We start from the raw sequence: 9,000 nt of genomic DNA, 5'->3' as shown, positions 1-9,000 counted from the left end.
GTCTCTGACTACTGGGCTATGAGGTGTCTCAGTCCGAACAGCCTGCATACCAGCCTGAGCAGTATAGTGTCCCAAAGTAACATTGTAACGTGATCACTATTGTGATTCGACGTGTATCCATGGTCCACAATCCATGGTCAGCCAAACGTTATGCATTTGAGTAAATTTTGTGCTTACTTCATTTACGTTTCTCCCAAATCACAGTAAATTTTTAGTAATGGAAATTTCATAAATATTTTGAAAAAAGTTTGAATTTGTTTAGCCTTAATTATTAAGTTGATATTAAGTAAATGGATTAAAAATTTCCAATCAAAATGCTTTAAAATAATTACTAACACTTTAAAACACACAACTATTTAGATTCAAAGATATTCAAACTTGTACCTTAACTGAGAGCAGGACAACAAAACGGTAAGGGTAACGGCAATAAAGCAGAGTAAAGTCATAACGTGCACTCGAGATTGGAAGTATACATTGACTCTACTTCTGTGTGAATTTCTGTGTTAAAAACTACTTGTTTTTCTTGTCATACTTACAGGCATGTATAAGCAAAAAGCCTGAATTTCTCGATATACAATGGTTACTACATAATTATCAGTTGAGCAGTGCTCAGAGTGATGTTTTAAGTACATCTTAAATGTTTGATGATGCAATTATTAGTGCACGCACTGGTTCACTTTAGATAAGCTTCTTGGTCTCCACCTTTGATCTGTTTTTTTATTTTAATCGTAGTTTTGTAGATGTATTCAACACGTGATGAAATAAGGCTGACATATTACAAGAGAGTTTTACCAACATAAGTACTTGAGTTCTCTGTTCAATATGCTTTTTTCAATGATTAAAAAAAAAATGAGATCTTCTATACGGATTTAATAACTTCATATGTTGTATGAGCCTCTTTTGAATATCTCTTGGCTGCTTTTTCCTCTCCATAGGAATGGTTACGACTACGTACGGTAGTTAAGCACATTTTAATTAAATTTAATCAAAGTCTTACTTACAAGAAAATCAATGTAGGCCACACCTACTAATAGAGTCTCGATAGTAGGAGCACTTATTAAACCAAGACTTTAATGTTTATGAATACAAGGTAGGAAAAATAGGAAATATAATTCTGTATTGTATTTTTTGTACCAATTTGGATATTATCATCAAATCTACGACATGAATAGTAACACATAATAAATACAGTGAAATACGATGATAAAATATAAACCACTGTTGGTTAAGAAACTGCTCGCTCACTCATGTCAGCTCACACAAACGCACGTATTACGTGTTTAATAGACCAAAATAAGCACTAGTTTTTACTTTGAGAATTTTGTAATCTGCAATTTTAGATAATACTGAAAAAATAAAATAATTTGTTCCCATACATAAGTTGTGATTACTATTGCATTTACAGCTCAGCTCTCGATAATAGGGATAGGTTTGGTAATGGGGCCATCCACCCTTAGTTATAATGCATACCTTAGAAACAATTAGCTTAAAGTCATTTAAAAATACTTCAACTCATAAAAAAAGACTTCATAAGTCAATCTAAGTCTTTCAAAAACTTCATAAGTCTCCAAAAGACTTTAGACTTTAACCGGGACTTCAAGAGTGTACATAGCTTTAATTCTATAAAAAAGACTTCAAGTTATAAAAAAGACTTCATAAGTCATTCTAAGTCTTTCAAAGATTTCGGAAATCTCCAAAAGACTTCAGACTTTTGCCAGAACTTTAAGAGTACATATAGCTTAAAGTCATTTAAAAATACTTCAACTCATAAAAAAAGACTTCATAAGTCAATCTAAGTCTTTCATAAACTTCATAAGTCTCCAAAAGACTTTAGACTTTAACCGGGACTTTAAGAGTGTACATAGCTTTAATTCTATAAAAAAGACTTCAAGTTATGAAAAAAGACTTCATAAGTCATTCTAAGTCTTTCAAAGATTTCGGAAATCTCCAAAAGACTTCAGACTTTTGCCAGAACTTTAAGAGTACATATAGCTTAAAGTCATTTAAAAATACTTCAACTCATAAAAAAAGATTTCATAAGTCACTCTAAGTCTTTCAAAAACTTCATAAGTCTCCAAAAGACTTTACACTTTAACTGGGACTTCAAGAGTGTATATAGCTTCAATTCTATAAAAAAGACTTCAAGTTATGAAAAAAGACTTCATAAGTCATTCTAAGTCTTTCAAAGATCTTGGAAGTCTCCAAAAGACTTCAGACTTTTTACTGGGACTTCAAGAGTGCATATAGCTTCAATTCTTAAAAAAAAGACTTCAAGTCATTATTAAAGACTTCATAAGTCATTCTAAGTCTTTCAAAGATCTTGGAAGTCTCCAAAAGACTTCAGAGTGTGCAGCCCCTTGATGATGGTAAAGGAAATTACGTTTGCCAAGTAAAATCATCACTGAATGAAACAAAAAGTTCTTATGTACATGTCTGCGTATATGGTGAGTCAAAAACGTTCGTTTTTGTTTGGTTTTTAGTATTTATGGATTAGTTTTTTTTTCACAGATCCCAATAACCCATACCTTAATCTGACGGCTATTGATAAAAATGAATATGTCAATTATGGTGATTCTATAACTTTTGTGGCTTACGTTACTGCATGTCCAACTCCAACTTTTGAGTGGTAACTCAAATAACTTTTAAAAACATTTGAATTGATGAATATAATACTTATCGTAAGTAATTACTTTTATTAGAAAGTTTTTTTTTTTTTTTTTTTTTAGGATAAATAATTATGGTCTCAAAATTCATAAATATCTAAATCAAGGTTATTTAATAACAACAAGGGACAATGAATTCACGATCAGATTACATATAAATGATATTAAAGCCGTCGCAATAGGCCTTTATACACTAACAGCTAAAAATGATGCGGGAAAAATAAATTAACATTTGATCTAAGAAAAATTAGGAAACCAAAGATTTTTGATACTTAATAATCATAATCCCTTAGAACTCCACAAGATCACGTCTTATCGTACTTCTTTATCGTCATCAAAACAGTTTAATTTAGAGGACAGAAATCAAAAAATAATCATAAAATATTTTTGGGAATTATAAGTGGAAATTATTCATGTATTGCAGAGCATGGCTCTTGGGTAGTAATAAAATCTCACAAAATCATTGTAAAAAATAGCAATTGCCTGTGCATATAAATATTTTTTATCTCTTAATAAAAAATCACTAATTAACATTTCCATCAAATTATTATTGAATTATATAACTTACATCAATAGATTTAGTAGTAAATCTTATTTCTGGTTATGTTATTAAACTTTTGTTCAGCATTTTTTTTCAATAAATAATAAAAAACATTTATTTAAAAATTTTTAAAGTGTTGCAGAGTAGGATCAGGCCAGTATAAAACTTTCAGAAAATCGTTGTAAAAGGTTACAATTGTCAGTGTGTACATATAACGGTACTTTGTTTCTTATAGAACACTATTAACGATGGTTCACGTCTGACGAAAGTACTATCGTCGTACAAAACAAGAACATGGTCGCCCTCCAGAAAAGACTCCTTGACTTTTAAGGTAAGATCTATGGGGTTGTCAGTGCACGAGTGGTCCAGTATATTCCATGCTGGCCGTTTGACAAGAAACCCTGAGTCTCGATTCAGTATATTGTAGTCTTATACTTTATTACTCTATACTTAAACATATATTTGTATAACTTATAGAAACAAGAAGTTAGAGCTATGGATCTGAATTTGGTGCGGTCCCTCTATAGAATAAAATGAACATAAGTATCCTTCCACTCTGGGAAGCAAGTGAGAGATTTCAGCAGCTCATTAAAAATATCAATCAAATTAAAGTGAAATTTCATTGGCTGTTTCTTAATCACCATACAATCCAGGCCATCCGTACAAAGAGAGGACTTATAACTTTTTTGATGAAGAGCAGTTTTAAACTTAGAGAATTCGAGTTATACTATCTGTGCAATACTTTTTGATGTACAAATTGTATGCTTTATTGTTGTATCAGTGGTTTTACCACCTTAATTCCTTATTGTATTCATTTATGTACCATATTCATATCATTTTGGTTCCATGTTCAACAATTTATTTATTGACTATAGCAATAAATTTTTTTATTTACAGAAAAGTAAATAAATTAACATCGGTTTAGTGATGAAAACAATTGACAACGTCTGAAATGTTTGTCATGATTAATTGAAGTAAGAAAAAAGTGTAAAAGAGGGTTACTTCTCTCCACTTTGATATTTCTAACTGCTGTGTACTGAAGCTCGCTTGTTTTCTCCGTCATTCGTTTTATAGTAGAAGCGTGTATAAGTACCACCTCTGTTTGTGTCAGGCGAATTCAATTTGTCCCAGCTAAAGAAAGATAAATCGGATAGATGTCAACGTAACCAGGACCACACGCCATCGAGGAGCTACAGTGGGCTCACATCCTGACCCTGGCCTTCTCTAATTTGCCTCTGCGAGTCTATACTAAAAATTATTTTTTAACGTATCTACGTTCATAATTTATCATCCATATTATATAAAATTATATAAAAAAAAATAAATAAATGAAAATAAAAATAATAGGTTTTTTCGTAATTTTTAAAACTATTTTTATTGAAATTAACCAAATAAAATATGCAATATTTGCTTTGGCTTGATCAATAATTTGATTTATTAATTTTTTTTTTAATTGCCCAATAACAGTTTTTTTCTACGTTATTAAAATTATAAGTAAAAATAAAACAATAATGGAATCCTATACTGAGGGTCAGGAATCGTAAGTAAGTGATGTAAATGTGTACACACTCAAACTTGTCAAATTATGTCCTCGTTGATTTGTAAGAACTCAGTATGATTTTATTTATTATTTAACATTCACCGAAAGTTTTCTTGTTATTACGATTAATTTATGCACACATTCATAAAAAAAAAAAATTTATTCCGTGAAATCTCTTAAATGTTTGTCACCAATGGTTTTTTTGCTTATGACCTAAACTATTGATACTCAACTTTATTCAACATTTAATCAACTCTAAATAAACTTTGCTCAAACAGTCAAATACTATTACGAATCCTTATCACGGACCTAATGTATTATAAAACAGTTTTCTTTTTCATACGAGTCATCAATTGTCTATTTTTTCGAAATCCAAGTATATAAGAACTGTATAAAGCTCAGAAGCACATTTCGTCACTCAATCGGTTATTTGCGCATCGAGAGATCAGGGAGTTATGAGCGGAAAGCAATGCACGGAAAGCTCGTGCAAGGAGCCGATGACGCCGGTAGAGTTTACTTTTCGAAGAAGGGGGAGAGAGCTAGTCGGTAAGTGAGTTAGCTAGATAAAGAAAAATAGGTTCGAGAAGGGGGCCATAGAAAATATGGGGAAGAAACACAATGGAGAAAACGTGCATACTCGGGTGCTTTTCAGTTCTCCGCTGTATGACGGTATATTGCGACTGGCGCGTGATTACACATACATGCGAAGGAGAGCGAGAAGAGGCGTGATAAAAAACAAGAGAGAACGTTGATCTTTGAACTTTAGCGCGAGTTACCAGTCCAATTCCTATAAACGCTTTGAAGGGATGTTCATGGTTCATGTTTGTATTTGGAAAACAAATTTTTCTATTTAGCTGTCGAGAATGATTAGTATAGTAAAAATATAAGACCCTCATATTATTCTAGTTTACCATTTCGCAGTAGTCAACGATAATGCACAACCAAGGGTTGAATTGAAATCAGGATCAGCCTTTCCTAAAATCATCTTTAGACCTTGCGCTTACAGTATCAAAATCTACTATTCAGGCGTAAGTATCATTGTACATTATGTTATGTAAAGATCGAGTGATGTGATCATTTGTGCGCAACATTACGACTCATATACGTTAAAATAGATTGAACCAATAACAAACAACATACAAAATTAAAAACATTACATAATTTGTATACAATTTGCTGTGGTACCACGGACCAAATGGGAAAAGAATTCAATTACACATTCAAAATAATGGATATCGGTGAGAGATAGAACAACATTCACATGTCCCTCACGTTCAGGTACACGAGAGGATGAGAGGAGGAAAAAAGATTAAAAGCTATTTCGTTTCCCTCCCTCTGTCTGCCCATGCACGTGACTCGATTCATGGTGGTGCAGAGAATATAAAACTCACAGGCACGTGTGGAGGCTTAATATATAAGCACCAGCTGCCGTCGTTGAGAAAAAAAAGCAGATAGGAGGGCGAAGAAGGGAGAAAGAGAGAGAAAGAGAAACTTGTAGGAGAGAATACTGCTCCCCGTTACTCTCTCCTCAACCTATCGTCGCTTTGAGCCTACACTGATAGACCTTCTGTTGGAAAGGCAATGCATGTGGGTACTATCGTGTGTGCATGAAAGCTGAGGAAGAAGATGATGATAATGACGAAGAAAGAAAAGAAGAAGCTAAAAGAGAAAGAGATCGAGCGAAGAGCGTCTTGAGACGTGAGCCAAGAAAGCTGAGGACAATGGAGTAACTCCTCCGCGTCACAGGGTAATATGAGCTTCGAGCAAATGTGCGTCGCGTGCCTTCAGCGTCGACGTGTACACATGTGTGCGAGTAAGCCGAAAAACGCGCGCGCACGAGCACGCCTGCCCCCCATGTGTATATATAGAAACGCGACTCGAGCCCGAGAGAACAAAAGAATCTTGGGGTGCTGTAACAGGGCAGCATGGCCTGCTGCTGCCAGACCAAAGCCACGCCAGGACAGCCAGACTGCTCTCGTGACTCTCTCACTCTCTCTTTATCTTCGTTTTGCGTGTGTGCGCTCAAAGAGAGTCACTCGGAGATTATTGGCTGATGCTGTAGTATGATTGCGCACTGGCTGTGCACGCTTTTGGTGGGTCCGCTTGTTTAAGCGCACGAGTGAAGGGAATTCCACATGTTACGTTGATCGAGACACTTTTGGAGAAGTTGGTTACTTTTTTACCAAGAGGATATTGATAACGAAGTGTGCTTTGTTTCAGGAATAACGAATTCTTAATCATCTTTAAGTGAAAGGCTTGGATTGGAAATAGATAGGGTAGTGATTACTACTGCAGATAATGGAAAGTTTCTCGTATATCAAAGTCATTAGGTAAAACCATGAGGGGACAATGATGGTCAGAAAAATTATTGTTTTAGAAAATGAGTAACAAAACTGAACAATACTATGCTAACGTTACTTAAGGACGTAGCTGAATAGTTAGTAGAACAATTCATCGTTATAGTAGATAAAAAACGGTTTTATAATAACTTTCACTTTCTATCTACGTACTGACTCTTATGTCAAGTAAATTTCAAACTTCTTCCAACTTTTTAGTTTTTATAAATCACTGAATACTTAAATCTTATCAATCCATCTAGGAGCCAATAATCTTCAAAGTCCAGCCAACGACCTACACTATTACACTATCTCAAATGTAGTACAACTCAAAGCTCTTAAGAAAAAGTCAATAATTTAAAAGTCAACTTTCACATGCGAGTGCTAATAAAAATTCCAAGATATCAAAAAATCTTGATTATCCATAAAACCATGTCCTTGCCTAATACCTCTTCAATCTAGGAATGAAGTAACAGCCTAACAGAGTGTTACATGAGAGCCATGGACTTGCCGAATCCAAGGTAGAACCACGCCTTATAAGAGACACAGAAGAATCAATAGAGAGCGCGTCAAGGAAACTGTCACGCATGACTGGCATTGCATAAAAGGAACGCTGTGACATTCATCAGGAGGCCATGAGTCGATGGAGCTTTGAGACTGCCTTCAAGGCTCACTCACTCTCTCACTCTTACTTGTCCGCCTCTGGGGACACACATCGTTGTCACTGCTATTTTCCTTCCTAAAGCTCTGGATGTATACAGACACACCAATACCGACAGCCCCGAGCTCTCCTAAGGAAATGTATTGAGGGGGATACTCCACTCTCCCTATCTTCCCGTGCGTTAGATCACTCCCCCTCACATATTCTCCATCTCACTTGAAATCGTCCAAACGTCGGGCAGAGTAGGAATAGTCAGAGAAACGCCCGATATTCTTTCATTTCCCACACCACTTTATATTTGTATACACGCATGGGCAAACTGACAATAAAAACGAGCAGATAGGCTGCAGGCAGGAGAACGAGAGAATCGTACAATAGACGCAAGAGAGTCGCAGCCAGTCGACGAAAGGGTTGTGGGCGGCGACGGAACAGTCATAGAAACTATATCCGGGTAGCAGCCCAGGTAGGAGGTCAATCGACATTTGGACGACGGCTCCCCCTCGCAACGAACGAATGCGTGCTGCTGCCGTCATCCTCATCCTCCTCTTCCTCTTCTTTCATTCCTCTCCACGTATCTATATATGTATACATCTCCCTCTGTCACTAGATGCGTGTGTATGTGTACCATTTACAGGAGCCACACATAAACAGTTTCCAACCACTACTGTGTGTACATTTACTCTCGTTTTCTCTGTCTGATCATGGACAGACTAGGAGAGAAAGAGAGATGGGATCACCCCCTCATTCCCTGTTGCAAGCGATGGCTCCCTTTTTTCCTTCCCAAAGAGGGTGCATTTGGCAGACATGACTCTACACCCCTGTAGCAAGGAAAGCTGATTTCTGAAATGCTACGAAGGAGTCACAAAATGAGTTTATAAGGTTTTTCCTTGTTTTTTTTTTTTTTTTTTTTTTTTTTCGAGCTGCTTTCTTACATTACGTGTTTACTTATTTTATATTTAAAAGAAGTTGTATAAAGAGAAAAGTGAAATGTTGAGGCTCTAGAAACTATTTTTAGTTTTTAAAATTGATTATTTGGTTCAGTAGAGTTACAAACAAAAATACATCAACGGTAGAAATTGATACGTAAATAATAAACTTAGTTTAAAGAGCAAAAAAAATTTAAGAAAAACTTGTTTTTATCACCATCGTTTCTAAGTGCTATCAACTTTAACATAGGTGTTTAGGAGAACTACAAGTTTTAATACTTATGAGAACTTTCTTTACATTACATTGAAACTCTGCATTGTAAAATTATAGCA

The sequence above is a fragment of the Copidosoma floridanum genome, unplaced genomic scaffold (genome assembly GCF_036245765.1).
Source record: "Copidosoma floridanum isolate Cflo_tuat_1 unplaced genomic scaffold, Cflo_Japanese_pri ptg000020l, whole genome shotgun sequence".
Lineage (NCBI taxonomy): Eukaryota > Metazoa > Arthropoda > Insecta > Hymenoptera > Encyrtidae > Copidosoma > Copidosoma floridanum.
The sequence above is the reverse complement of the archived record's forward strand: the minus strand, read 5'-3'. Positions refer to the sequence as shown.